The sequence below is a fragment of the Euprymna scolopes genome, chromosome 6 (assembly GCF_053919585.1).
Source record: "Euprymna scolopes isolate OS-2025 chromosome 6, ASM5391958v1, whole genome shotgun sequence".
NCBI classification, from domain to species: domain Eukaryota; kingdom Metazoa; phylum Mollusca; class Cephalopoda; order Sepiida; family Sepiolidae; genus Euprymna; species Euprymna scolopes.
In genome coordinates this window covers 86,472,850-86,486,964 of record NC_136487.1, presented here as the reverse complement: position 1 = coordinate 86,486,964, position 14,115 = coordinate 86,472,850, and the positions used below count along the sequence as shown (strand labels likewise).

At 34.1% G+C, this 14,115-nt stretch overlaps 1 protein-coding gene across 7 annotated transcripts in view; it reads right to left on the bottom strand.

Annotated features, from left to right (window-relative positions):
* LOC145277762 (hemicentin-1-like) overlaps window positions 1-14,115 on the bottom strand; it is a 508,122-nt gene that overhangs the window by 419,390 nt on the left and 74,617 nt on the right. The gene's annotated exons all lie outside the window — the stretch shown is intronic.

The window sequence follows — 14,115 nt, the reverse complement described above, 5'->3', positions numbered from 1 at the left end:
AGATTTCGTATATTATAGAGTCGTGATTTCAAAAGTAAAAAAGTATTTAGGTGAGATCCCATTTCAATACTTTCTTTCCAAAAACTACAGTAACTCCTGTTGCTGACTTTTTCTTAAATCTATCGCATTTTAAATATGAACGCCAATAAGAATCTGTCTTTGCGTTTATCATCCGTTTTTGTTGTTGTTTTTTTTAGTTCTTAACATCAAGTGGTTTTATGCCTTATCTAGATCACCTATTATAAAGAAACAGATGTTTCTATATAGCTTACTTGCCGCATATATTAAAATCCGGATTCAGATAAAGGAATATTTACTGTAAAACCTTTTTTCAATTTAAATAAGAAACACAAGTTTTGACAATAAAACAAGACACTTTTGCAAGCGTTGCATGGGAAAACGCGTTTGTTTTACAATGAAATCAAAGAGACTTTATTCCCGACTTTCTGTAATTGTTGTCAGAAATGTTCAGTAAAAGAGTCGATAATTTATTCGGCGACAAAAATAGAAAACAAAAGAAAAAAAAACACAAGAGGAGAAAAGGGAGGTATGAATTATTCGTATTTTCTTGCCATTGGGATACTTCTTTTCTCTTTCACTCGCAAGACTGTGCTATGCAAAAAAGACCCGATAACTAAACAACATGTAATTGTTTTCATTTCGTTTAAAACAAAGCAAACTTAAATGAACTTGTGCAACATTTTAAATATAGATTCTACGTATTCTTATCTATTTGGGGCAAAAACATAATGGCGAGCAAAACATGTAGATGTTTTGTCTTATTATAACAAAAAGAAACACCGTACATATGGCGCCAAACAACAAGAAAATCAACTGGCCGTTACTTGTAAGTGTCTATATATAAACGAATCTATGTTGGATGCTCGTGTTGTCAGAGATGTGTATAATTCAGTGACTGATCCTTCGCGTTGTCATAATCGTTTCGATTAATTCAGATAGACACATTAGGCTTCTTTTAAAATGAGGATTTATTAGCTTTACAATGACAATACAGTTATAAAGATAAAACAAACAAAAACACTGTCATTAATTGTACAGGACTTATTTGTTTAAAATTTTTTACCACCAATAACCAAGATCAAAAAGCCAGTGGAGGTTAAATATAATGGGATTGGACGACTTACTGATTATTTTCATGACAAGTACTTATTGCCACTGGATTTGAATACTACTTATGTTGTAGTTTGTAGTGAAACAATCCCACAGTAATGCGTTTCAAAGCCAGGAAGCTCTTGCAAAAAAACTCTGAATTTTGTTGAAAGTGGACGAAAGTGAAAATTGATTGTCATTTTACCAGGAAGTAATACGCTATTCAAAAAAATACTCGAATAAAAGAGCTAATGAGATGAATGGGTTATCAGTTGAATGCTGAAGAATATAGTTACAAACTAGTGTTCAGTCCCCGTAAAAATGCCAAACGAAAAGTGTTCACATCCGCTATTTATCTAGATATATTAATCAAATATTAATACAAAAAATACAAATACATGCATACATCGTCGATCGATAGATACCTCCGTTCACTCAAGAGTGAATAAGCACCTCTGTAAGGGTAGCTACAGTGGGTTACTGTGAGACAAGGATTGCGCAATCCCAACCACATATCTTCTGAATCGATACTGCTTGAGTCTAGTGGCAAGAAGAAACCCAATACTGACTGGAAACAACGCTGAGATAAGCAGAGAGCACATACAGTACCTGGAATTCCCAAATAGTCACCCATTTTCGTACTGACCAGGTTCAACGTTGCTCGACTTCGGTGATTTGACAGGAACCGGTGTATCAACGTGATTATACCGTATATAAGTAGATATGCATATATTCATACACCCAGACTCGCTATAAAAGCAAACAACCAATCTTCAGAGACAAACACAAAAACGAGCATACACTTCTCAATGACCATACCTGGAAAGCGTACACAAATGTTCTCATGCAGGAATCATACACATTTACGTATAATTCCACGTTTTATCCTGAAAGACATAATAGAATATTTTCAATTTTACATCCATATAATAAAAGCCCCGAGAATGTTAAGGTAAAACTGAAACAGGTCTGTAAATGTGTAGCCAATACCCTAAAAAACTCTTTGTATACATAAGTTCTGTACAAAATATAGAATAGGTCAATACGAAAATAACATCGACAACGTCAAAGAAACCCACAGTAAAGCCAACGATGCAGAACTGAACAGGTTGTACGTATGACTAACAACTATAAAAGGCGTGGATTAAATAGTTGCTGATAAGGTACGAGGGCAGGTGAATTAAAAAAAGTCAACACTTGTAGTATATACTACATAGTAGTCCCTATGAAATGTTTGATAAACTTATCGGTCAAGACGAAAAGTCGCGAATTAAAAATGTACAACTATTCATAAAAAAGATCTAAAATTTTGTTTTTCTTTAATTCCTAAATGTTATGTGTGTATTATTTTAGGTGAAAGATATAATACCTGCAAATTGGACATTTTGTAAAGCAATAACACACAAAAGAATGAAAGCATGCGTCTGTATCAGAATTTTAGTGAAAGAGGGATTATATATATGTGTGTGTGTGTATATTCAGACAGCATATTCTCATTTAGGCAAACGTTATTTAATAACGTGTTTTTATTTTAGATTTTTCAAATTTTCGTATATTTCATTTAGTATTTCGGACGAATCAAAAAAAAACAACAAAAACCCTAATCTTTTTGAATTTTTGCACGAGCCTCGTTAAACATCACGTTTCGTATGCGACATTTCATAAGTACATGCATTCGTTTTAAAAGCTATAACTTCATGGCCGTTGAGAGAACTCATTGGCAAGGACCGTTATTATAAACACGCCAAGAAAAACCCAGCCTAATAATCATAATATCGTATGAATCCGAATATTCTATTGTTGGCATTGGTTTCCCCGAGAAAGACATCGGCTACTTATGAGAGGGACAAAGAGAAGAGTGTCAACACTTTAAGTGAAAGTGATTTTTGTGGAACGAACTGGATTCGAACTTGAACACCCAGGTCGTCAGTCCGCGTTGTTACTACCTGACCACTGCCCCCCCGAGATATGTGTGTGTGTGTGTGTGTGTGTGTGTGTATGTATGTATATATATGTGTGTGTGTGTGTGTGTGTGATGCTTCCTATCTCGGGTTAAACATATTGGGAAGTGATATGCAAACTGCCATTAGCGTATTAAGCAACGCTCTTTGTGTAAACAAATCGAGCGGAGGCATTTGGACGATGTCAAAACACCGTTAATTCATTACCCACAAAGCAGAAGCTGTATAGCGCAATGGTGAGAAGCCTTGACTATCATTTGGGCGGTCGAGCTTGAGGCAGTTGCCTGTCTAGCCGCACTGATGAGCTGTGAAACAGCGAAACAATACTGTATGTGGGTGACTATATATATATATATATATATATATAAATGATCATATCGTTATCAGTGTAGAGGTCAATTTGTTTACAGTAGTTTCATCAAAGACAAACAAGATATACAAACATATTTTGAATTTTTCAAAAATAATTAATCAGAATATCATATATGCGAGAGTCGTTGTTTTAACTCAAAAACTAAAAATTCGAAGAGCTGCAAAGACAGGCGTGGTACCATTATAACGAGGAACCTTTTGTACTTCAGAATTTATTTTTCTACACAGTCAGACACTATTTTATATCGTCGTGATTATTAGTGCAAACACTTGCAAACCATTTTCCCCACATTTTTTTTAATGAAAAAAAAAAAATAAAAATAATAATACATTCATTATATAAAATGTGTAAATGAATGCAACTAAAAATACTGACACATTTCTAACGATTAATGTCTCATCTTTGTTCCCGTTGAAAGAGAACTTGCCCCAGGGTGAACGAAGCGCGGGAATAAAAAGATACGTTAAAGAAACTGACAGTCGAAACAACCAAAATAACAAAGAATAAAAAAAAAAATTGTAATAAAAAATGCAGTCTGCGTTTAAACCGTTTACGTGACTAACGAAAGGCCGCAGCTACCTGTGTATTTCGACCAAGCTAAAGCATGGCTTAGGTAGGAAAACGAATAACAGCATATCAGCTTTTATTATTCGATATATCAACAACCATCCTCCCTTATCCTCCTTTGCTTTGCCATATGTTGCGTTTGCCCCCCCCCACTCTCTCTCTTCATTTGTCCTATATGGAAGGTTGACTGCGCGCGTTTCTTGCTTGGTTTAGCATGAACGCGACGATGTTATTAAACCGCCTAAAACCGTTGCTCCCAACGTGTGCAATTTCGAAAATAGATTTAATGCAAATTTAATGTGAGACTAGACAAACACCGATATAATTAAGATGAATTAAAAACAATTTCAATGATGTAACTAATATTTTTAATGGGAATCGCTACAGACAAAGCATAAAGTCACTTAATATAAAGAGCTAACAAGAAAAAAAAAAAGATGATTATCAAAAAGACAAAGAAGGATCAATCCATAGAATGAATGCAATATTTTGGTGAGAGTAGGATAAGTTCAAATTGCATGATTATCGCCCCCCCACCCACTCCCTCAAAGCGTTTCCGGCTCCAGGAGTAATATAATAAAAATAAATTTGTAATTAGTTTTATTAAAACTTTTGTTATTGTATAAGAGTTGTGTCCCTGACAATAGGGGCAGCAAGAGTGATCTCCCCTGATTTCTATAAATACGGAACACATGGGCGCAGCCATTTGTATTGAGTTCACCAGAAGGATACAACATCCCACTTTACTTAACTCTTACAGTAATATTTTTTTGTTTAAATAAAAATGCAAGAACATGATTCTTGAAACTATCAAGCCTATAGGCAAGAAGAAAGCAGTCAACAGTAAGAGAGTTCCAGGAATTTACAGTTCTTGTAATCGGAAGTTGTTTTACAGTGAAGTATCAAAACCGATGCAGAACCGATGGAGAAAACTAAACTAACGATCCAAAACGAAGCAGGTATTAAAACAAACAATTCTGGAGAACATATGACATTATAGTATTTATAGAAAAGACTGAAAATAGCAATATCACCTCTATATGAGAGAGGTTACTTAGAAAAAGAAAGTGTGGTGGACAATCAAATTACTGATACATCAAAAAAGTCATTTATTTTTGCTAGTATACTACTAAATAGGTTTTTCATGGCAACAAAACAGATACTACACTGCCCCCTCCTGAATTGAGCATTGACAGATAGTATAATGGTAAGTGAATAAATTTCAGGGTAACGTTTGTTTGTTTCAGACAGATATCAAATGTTTATTAGCGATAGATACACTGTAAACATGTGGGATACACACACACACACACATATATATATATATATATATATATATATATACAATTATATATATATATATATATATATATATATATATATATACACATGATGGCTCACTTAAAATTAGCCCAATCTCTCTAATCTTTCTCTAAACATTTTTTTCCGATTAAGCGGCCCATTTAAAAGTAGCCCGGTATCTCTAATCTTTCTCTTAACGATCAGCTAACACCACAAGATAAAATACAATTCTTTTTCCAATAAGATGGCGCTACATGCCACACGTCTCACGACAAGAGTTCATGACATGTTTACGGAAGAGAGAACCATAAGCAAAGGTTATGGTCACCACGTTTCCCAGTTTATGCAAATAATCCTCACAATCTGGAACAACTAAAGGAGAACATTTCCAACGCTATCAGGAGAATTCGACTAGATACACAGAGAAAGTCGGAGGTTACATAAACCTAAACGTTGTAAAAAATAACAATCAAGGTGAGAACAGTATTATGCAAAGTATGCGTTTTATAAATCCTAATTAAAAACATTCAGAAACATTAACAGAGATTTGCTAATGTTAATATGATGATCTGCTCTTGTATAATTGTTCCCAACTAGTGAACTGTAAACTTTGTTTACATCTATGCATTTCTGGGCACGTTTAACAACCTTTGCAGATACTGTCTGTGGATCTTTTCTGGTGATTCTCCTGATAGCGTTGGAAATGATTGTGAGGATTATTTGCATAAACCTTTTGTTTTAAAGTCTCCCAAAGATAAAAATCCGGGGAAAGCGGTGGCCATAACCCTTGGCTTATTGTTCTCTCTTCCGTAAACATGTCATGAACTCGTGTAAGTGGTCTGTGAGACGTGTTGCATTTACCGCCATCTTGCTGGAAAAATATTTTTATTTTGTCTTGTGGTGTTAGTTGGTCTCTAAGAGAAAGATTAGAGATATCGGGCTACGTTTAAGTGGGCCGTTTAATCTGAAAAAAATGATCAGAGAAATTAATATTTAAGTGGGCAACCACCCTATATAATCACATGTCCGGTAACGTTATGGTCAACCTGACAAAGTAGAACTAGGCGGTAATTCAAAATTGAGGACAGATTGAAGAAAATTATGCTCTGAGGTAGAAGAATTTATCTCAAAATTCTAAGAATTAATAGCTAACAGGTTTTTGCCTGGAAAAAGCTTAAACAGAACAATGCAATATTACTAACATGTTTTTGTCTGGAAAAAGGTTAACAAGCAGAACAATGATGTTAAGAAAAAGTAAAATATTTTTGACAGTAGTTTAATTAAGACGGTTATTTTCAAAGAACACAGAATATTAAGCTTGAATTAGAAAAGAAAATATATCTAGAGTTTGGGAAGGCACAGTCTGCGCTAATAAGACTTGTTGACAGGCGTCAAAGATTCTCAACCTTATAGAAGGCGCACGCAATAATTGCAAGCTATTAGTGCCGTGTCTTACGAGGGCGAGAAGCACGAACAAACAAGAAATTCTTCACAAAGAAAGAAAAAAAAGAATTTGTTTCGAGCGACTCCGAGTAATTAGTCGGAATGAAAAATATTTACTTAGAACATATCATTGGCGCATTCTGGGAAATTATGGGGGCTTCTTAGACATGTCGAATCCTGACACCTCAACCCATCCCGAAATGTGATCGTCCGTTCTGTCTGCACACGTTCATCCTCGCTCCCTTATGGAATTCAGTCAGCCATGATGTACGGGTGATGAAAAGTGCTGCTTTCAAGAACGGGCATGAATAACGTGAACAAGAGAAAATTCCAGGGGTCATGTTTAAAAAAAAGTAGTAGGAAAAGGTTGACAGAGGAAATTTAATGTTGGTCAACTCTAATAACAAGGTTTCTATTTATCGTTTGAAATGTACAATTAGTATATATATATATATATATATATATATATATATATATATATATATGTATATATATATATGTATATGTATGTGTGTGTGTGTTACTGACAGACCTCCCACCGGTTTTGCCCGGTCATAAATACACTTAAATATGATATTTTAATTTATGTAGATTTCGTATTTATTATTATAGAGCCAGTTCATTATTGATTAGAATATATATAGTAATGATTTCAAAAGTTTTAGAAATGTGGCGTGGGTGCCTTCAGCTTGAATCGAAACCAAAATATTTAGCGCTCCAACCTTGATAGTTACTTTTTGAGCTATCGACAGAAATAAGAACGGTTAAAAATCAAACGACTTCATGCTATGGATGTATATTGGCGCATGTGCCGAAGTAACAGGTTTACTAGATTTACTCCTGCCAAAATCAACTGTTTTTGTTTCGTTATTTTTTTTATCTGACCCCTTAGCAGCTATTTTTATCGGTTAAAAAAAAACAAATCAAATTTTTTTCCACATGTCCAAATTCCCGACATATTAATTTTCAAGTCTTGTAGACCAAAAATTCAGAGAGGCGTTCAGTAAATTTAGATGGCTCCGTGTTTTTTCCTCGTAAGGAATAGTCAGACTAAAATGACGATGCCTTACGAAGATGAAAGAAATTTAATACAGGAAATAATTGTTTTAGATCACATTGAGTTATATTATTTAATAAATTTTTGGTGCTATTATGGTGGGATTCCTACTCATTTTCTGTTCCTACCTCAGTATGGGTAATTAAAAAAAATACAAATAAAAAAAAGCAAACAAAAAAAAAAGGCCTCAACTAAACGAGAAAACAAGCAAATAATGTAATATTCCCCTTCCAAGTTGAATCGACCATTTTTACTTATAAAACATTAACCTTTAAAACATGGAGAAACATAACCAAACACGCATATCCTCCAGAGATGTTTAAGTGGTGCACAGTAAGGAAACAGCAACACAGTATCTCCTTCAATATGGTCTCCTGGTTGAGGAAAATTCTTGTCACAACTACGATGGGCCAGTAGGTCCGTAGAGAGAATGTGCTAGTATAAAGGTGCAGAAGAATATGTTGCCAAAGATTAGACAAGAGACCGAGAAAATGTTAGACAGAAAGATTGAGATGTTGGTGAAAAAGAGTTTTGCAGCATCTAATCCAGTCGCACTTGTATGAACACTGCTGGCGTGTATTGAAAAGCGATATTAAACAAGTTTTTGTTAATTTTGTTTTTACTAAATTAGTGATTCAGTTTTGCAATATTGACGATCAAAGTTAATTCTGATTGTTTAAAGTTCGTTCTTATAAATTTTTTAGCATGTTTTATAGAATAGAATAAAATCGAATCAAGAAGTATGTTTTTTCTATCCTCCTTTGACAAGAATCACCTTGGACCCGAAAAAGGGGATAGGAATCCCACTATAATAGCACCAAATCTATTTGTTTTACCGGGTTGTGCATGAGCCTCAATATCACTTATGTGTGGAGGTGAACTAATGAACTTAGATAGATAGAAAGAGCAATAGTAACAAGCTAAAAAGTTAAGAGAACGGAATGGTGTAAGCAATGTGAAAACTAAAGGTTGTGGAAAGGAAAGAGACAGTGTTGGTAAAAAAAAGAAAGGAAAAAACGTTGAGACAATGTTGGAAAAAAAGAAAGGAAAAAACGTAGAGAGTGTGTGGAAAAAAAAGGAAAAAAAAAACGTAGAGACAGTGTTGAAAAAGAAAAGAAAGGAAAAAACGGAGAGACAATGTTGGAAAAGAAGAGAAAGGAAAAATAGTAATAAAAATAAAAATAAAAGTAAAAAGAAAAGCAAAAACTGATAAAACGAATAAATAAAAATGTCGAGAAAAAAGGTTCCAAATATTGTATGGCTTTTTTTTATTTTAGAGATCAGTTCAGTCTGTTTATTTTGGTCCTTCTCTCTTTTTTTTTTTTTTTTTTTTTTTTATTAAATATTTACCTTAGTTGAAACGACGAATACATCGCAGCTAGTTAGTGTCTCCTCTGCGACCGGGTAGACGGGGTGAATAGTGATATAGTGTTTAGATTCTTACTTAAATCTTTCCAAATGATGGGGGGGGGGAGGGATGAATGTGTATGAGAGAGTCACTAAATGCAAGCCCTTCCTGTTAGCTTCTTTGACAGCAAGAACACATCAATTCTCCTGCCTTTAACCCTCCCCCCCAAAAAAAACATTGGAACTCTTCATCTGCCAAAAATTGGTTCTGCCACATAGAACACCAATAAAAAGGAACCATGCCACATGTCTGCTAGTAAGTCAAGGCAGGAAAATCTGTCATCAAGATGAGATGAAAATGTTACAAATTCATCAGTTGTATTGGACAGGAAGAAGATATAAATTATCTTTTTTTTTTGTTTCCCAAACTTTTGTTTTTACCTTTGTGAAACCCTCCCAAAGAACTTATAAGATATTTTACAATATTTATTTTATTTCTCCTTCATAAAACATTTTTTTTTTTATTTTATAACCGGTTTAAATAAAAAAATCTTTCTCAAATGTATTGATAATTTTGAAAATTTAAGTAGAAACCCCTGTTTAGCTATTAAAGAATATTAGGATTTCGTGCAACCGTGAGATTACTTAAGAGCTTACCAACGGTTCCTTTAAGAATACTAATAATTAGGCAGATCTTATATATATTATATACACATACGTGCAAAAAAGACTGTATGCTAAGCGAATATGAGCGAATTGAAAATATGAACGAAATGAATAAAATGTTATTACTTCTGAGCATACTTCTGACAGTGTATTCAAAGATAACCATGTTGCTCACAGGGAAACAATTCTATAGTAACGTGTTCCAGAGATGGAAAGAAACTATTCATAGAAATTCCGTTTAATGTTAGGCACACAAAAAATAGGAAAATTATTTGAAGTTATTGTAGCAGTACCAAGGTCTTATTGCTTGAATGTTTTGCAAGGAGCAGTTACGGATTGAAGCTCAGACGAGAAATAACGATAGAGCAGAGCAAAATTGGCAACGTTTCTTCTGTAAGAGAGAACTGTAAAGAACATAAGAGGAACGCCACTAGACCTCGTGGAACCCTTAAATATAATCTGTCTCTCTCATATATAGAAATGAACTCATTGTGTACATTTGTGTTTTCCATACAGAAAACGGACAAACTATAAAATTTTCTGATTGAGGACAATGGAAGTGCACTTTCTATGTTTTTCTGTTTACAATCGTAAACTCCTTCAGCTATTTCCGGTTCGTTCCGTAAATCGCAATCGGAAACATCCAGGCAGCTAAAGAAGCAATCATGTTTCTTGCACTATCAATGTTTTACTCCAGTCACTATACAAACGTTCACGCATCCTCTAATAGCGAACACCTTAAACACTTTATCGACTATAAAGGGAAAATGTTTGCATGCTAATGTCAGAATAGGACTAATTCTTATGAAATTTAATATACAAACTCTGCCTATAAGACTGATTAAAAAAAAAAGTAATTGCATGTAGGGGCAATTTGTCTTAGAAACGAATGTCTGATATGTTGAAATGTCACATAACGAACCAGCAGCAACATAAGCAGCTTGAAAGAAATTGTCGCCTTGAGGTTTGAACATATGATCGTAACTCAAGCATAGTGTGGAGAAAAAAAAAAATGTCGGGAAAGCCATTTTGCTACCGGGCTTTTTTTTTCTGATTTTGTAATCTGTGATTTTCAACGCCCTAAAAAAATGTCATTTCAATCATCTTAAAATAATAATTTTTTTCTTTCACAGATGCCACAGAGTTAACATGGGAACTCGTTTATTTCACTGACGAAATATGCGGACTATCGAAGTTTTTCAATTTTACAGCAAATCAATCCTTTTGGAGTGATTTAATCTTGAATGCGATTATTTGGCCAGTTGTTGGGTTTTACAGCTCGTCGACCCCTTTTTAGTTGGTTGAGTACTCATTTTTGTATGTTGGTGGCTAATTCGATTTTCTCTTTTGCACGTTTGAGTCTTGAGTTATCAGAATAATTTCTATTCTTGTTTATCCATTTTAGTAAAAGACATTTGGATTTCCACAACTTTTGCATCATTTCATTTTTGTAGAACTGTTTTTGTTGTACTGAAACTGAAAGAATAGCCCTCATAACGTTGTTCTCTCTAATAGGCCCAAACATTGTATGTAGAGACATGAAAGGAAATGAAAGCTTCGACACAAACTTATTCATTTTCTTCGTTTATCACGCTAGTCACCGACACGTACTTAATACCAGTATGTTTTCTCTTTTTTGCTGCCACGTCATCTGGCTGTCATTACACGGTACCAGACGCGACTCACTGTCCTTACACGGCACCAGACGCGGCTCGCTCGCAATCGAAGAGGTAAGAGGAAGAGTCGTCGCGTGCTTACCGAGCGTAACTTTCTATGCGTCTTTTGTTCTTTTTTTCCTTCCGACCTTAATTTCTATATATTATACATTCGTTTGTGTCGGTGACGTGACACTCATGCCATGCCCCAAAATGTTTACACTAAAACCTCAAATTCGAACATTCGATTTTAAATAAAATTTAAACTTTGGGTAGGACATTAATTCCGTGAATTTTCCAACATTTCAGCTTCTTCCGACCATATTATACGGCAAAACGAAAGTAGGTGAAGTAATAAAAAAACATTATGTTTTTTTGAACAGAGTAAAAAAATATGTACATAATTGTGATTCTCATTCAATTCAGAGCAACGTCGGGTCCACCTGCTAGTTTTATATGTCTCTGTGAATTCGTTAATGTTCCAAAGCGGCCAAAGTTCCAACTCGTTAGTTTTAAATACCAAAATAAAATCAAGATGGCTACTACGTCGCCAAAAGAGAGAGGACAAAGATGTCAAGATGAGGAGAGGGCCGTTCGATTTTATTCTAGTCAGAAATTAATACGAATATAAATGCTATCTGAACATAAATACGTGTTTAAACTTGTAATCATATATAAACGCCAAATACACGATAATATGTCAATACAAATGTAGGCTCATATATCGGCTATTAGTTTCAACATACAATTAATCTGAATGTGTCTGGAATGACGTCGAAGATAAAGTTTTAAAAACCATCATTTTATACATACTGAGACCAAATATCAAGATCTTATGAATGATATGAAGAGAAACTGGAATCTTAGCGATATATCGACCATGCCAGTGATTATAGGTGCCACAGGGCTTACGAAGAAGAACTTTAAAACCTATTTAACCAGTATTCCCGGTGAACCAAATGCAAGAAAGATTCACACAATTGCACTTAAGGGAACAACGAGAATCCTGAAAAGAGCCTCTCGGCTGGAGTCAATAAGAGCAGGTGAATGTTGGCTGCTGGTGTGGCTTCCTCATATCCAGATTAGAACACAAAAATAAGACAATTTAAAAAAAATGGAGAACCAACTAATATTTATTTATGCAAAGTTGACATTTTTGTGATAATATTGTATGTTTCTCCAGTCTTCTTACGCTCTAATCCAGTCTAATTGCAAATGAAACTAAATCTCGTCTAGAAAGTAATTAAAAAATATTTTTCCAAGGAAGGTAGCGGTGGGTTAATCTTAATTTCTCCAAACCTTTATCGATCGTAATCTGACGTTGTTTTATTTAAAAAAAAAAATAAAATACAAAATCGATGCGATTTCAACTCCAGATTAAATTTCTATTTATATAAAGTTAGGTATATTTATATACTTGTATATGCAGGATTAATTTCTAAACTACTTAACCGATCATCATGAACATTTTGGGCACACATACTGGAGTCGTAATATGCGCTATATTTAGTTTAATTTAATTGAGTACAAAGGAGATAACAAAGAGCGTAAAAGACCTACGTAAAAACTGACATACCTCCGATTTGAATGAAATTTTAACAATCAGAATTAAGCAATATCCTCAACAGTTCAGTTTCTGTTGAGTTTTATAAGACGTTTTTAGGAGCATAACATGGATATAGGTTCCCATTTGAAAATTCAAATATTTCAGATTTGCATTAAATTGTACCCATAGTCATTAGACACCAGTTAAATAGGATTTAATGGATTTTAATTTCGTTTTAAATGACCTCTCAAGCTTAAGCATTAATTTCGAGACATTTTCTAGAATCAAAATCATGTAATGGATTTTAATCAATATTAGAATAAGGATTCTAAACATAAGGTTTCGTCAATTCATACCTTGATTTTAATCTCCTTGGGAAGCATAAAGTGATACAAAACTGCCGTCCCGTCCTGGGACGAGTATTCTAGTTTAATATCAGAAAACGAATAATATATAATGACGAATTTACGACTGGCTAACCAACTTAGCCAATGCATTCCTCTATTCTATAATGATATGTGGGAAGAATTCTAATCCATAGGTCCAAATGCTCATGTTAAAATAATTATTTCTCTGCATAAAATTTATAATAAAATGAAATAAGAGCATAGCTTAATAGGGTTGTCTTTAGAGATAACCTAAATATTATTTATAAATCCGCCATTTTTACAGACTTCTAGTTTTCAATCGTTTATTTCTAGCGAAAGGATTCCGTTATCTGTTTTTAATAAATTCCGGCATATAGCCGGAATTTATTAAAAACAGACAACGCAAATACAGCAACATAAAAAGGACATAAAACTGGCATTATGAATATGATTTAAGTCGACTAGCTTTTCACTGTTTACGCCTTGAAAGATTAATCAGTATTTAACAAAGGCAAAGTTGTTCTGTATGCAATCGGAGAAAACGGGTCAGAGGCAAAAAATGCATGGCCAGGTTTAAACTGATTTGCACAGATAACCCACATGTGTAACCACGCTGATGAATCATGAGTACAATGTAGTTATCCACGGATATGCGTTTCGTCGTCTTTACACCTTACCATTAAGATAACATTTTACTTCAATAAGTTCTCAGTAATCTAG